Source organism: Vigna angularis, chromosome 4 (genome assembly GCF_016808095.1).
Source record: "Vigna angularis cultivar LongXiaoDou No.4 chromosome 4, ASM1680809v1, whole genome shotgun sequence".
NCBI lineage: Eukaryota > Viridiplantae > Streptophyta > Magnoliopsida > Fabales > Fabaceae > Vigna > Vigna angularis.
The window spans coordinates 26,749,353-26,750,438 of NC_068973.1; the positions used below are offsets into that span (position 1 = coordinate 26,749,353).

Genomic DNA, 1,086 nt, shown 5'->3' on the forward strand with positions numbered 1-1,086 from the left:
TTCCAGCTTTTTGAAGAGAGCCATGAATCTAGAAAATTGACTTTCCTTTTCTTTTCTAGAATAAGTCTTTGGATACGGTAAAGGATTCAAAACATGTTTTCCTTTATGACTCTCTTCCACTGCTTTCTTTTTATCTTCTTCTTCCTCAACTTTCTCTTCTTTCTCTTCCTGCTCTTCACTGGATTTTTCTTTTTCATCCTCCTTTCTCACAACTACACTTTCTAACACTTTACCACTCCTTGTAGTAATAGCTTTACAATGCTCTTTTGGGTTTGGTTCAGTGTTAGCTCCAAATGTATTTACAGGCTTGTCTTCTAATTTCTTGGCCAACTGACCAATTTGAACTTCTAAATTCCTTATAGAAGATTCTGTGCTCTTTTGGTTTGATATGGACAGTTGCATGAATTGTTGCAAAGTTTCTTCAAGTTTGGATGTCCTATCAGAAAGAGTAGGTTGTTGTTGAAACTGTTGTTGTGGTGGTCTACTAGAACTAGCTTGACCCATGCTAGGATGAGGTCTCCATCCTTGATTATAATTTCCATAGTTGCCCGAGCGACCTTGATTTCCCATATAATTAACCTCTTCCTTTGCATTGGACTGAATAACACACTGTCCATTTTGGTGCTCTCCACCACACAGTTCACAACCTTGCACAGTTTGATGATGTTGTGCCTGTGATATCGTTTGAAGTTCCTTTGGTAGTTGTGACAACTTTTTCATTACTGATTCAAGCTGTTGAGTCATGATTTTATTTTGGGCTAATAAGGCATCTTGGGATTGCAATTCAAACATACCTTTCTTTTGCGTTTGCACTCTCTCACTTTAGACATCATTATCACTAGATGCCATATTTTCAATTATTTCATGTGCCTCATCAGGTGTCTTCCACCTAATGTTACCTCCAGCAGAGGCATCTAGCATAAGCTTTGTGTGAGATTTTAAACCTCCTAAAAAAAGGTTTAATTGAGTGGGAATGTCAAATCCATGAATTGGAGTTTTTCTCAACAACCCCTTGAACCTCTCCCATGTTTGACTCAACGAATCTTCATGCTCTTGTTGAAAGGAGGATATTTCCTGTTTGCCTTT

General features: G+C 37.9%; 1 non-coding gene across 1 annotated transcript; it reads left to right on the forward strand.

Annotated features, from left to right (window-relative positions):
- The first annotated feature begins 979 nt into the window (after positions 1-979).
- Positions 980-1,086, forward strand: LOC128196409 (small nucleolar RNA R71). The gene has a single exon (XR_008248693.1). It is a non-coding gene; the product is annotated as a small nucleolar RNA R71 (small nucleolar RNA).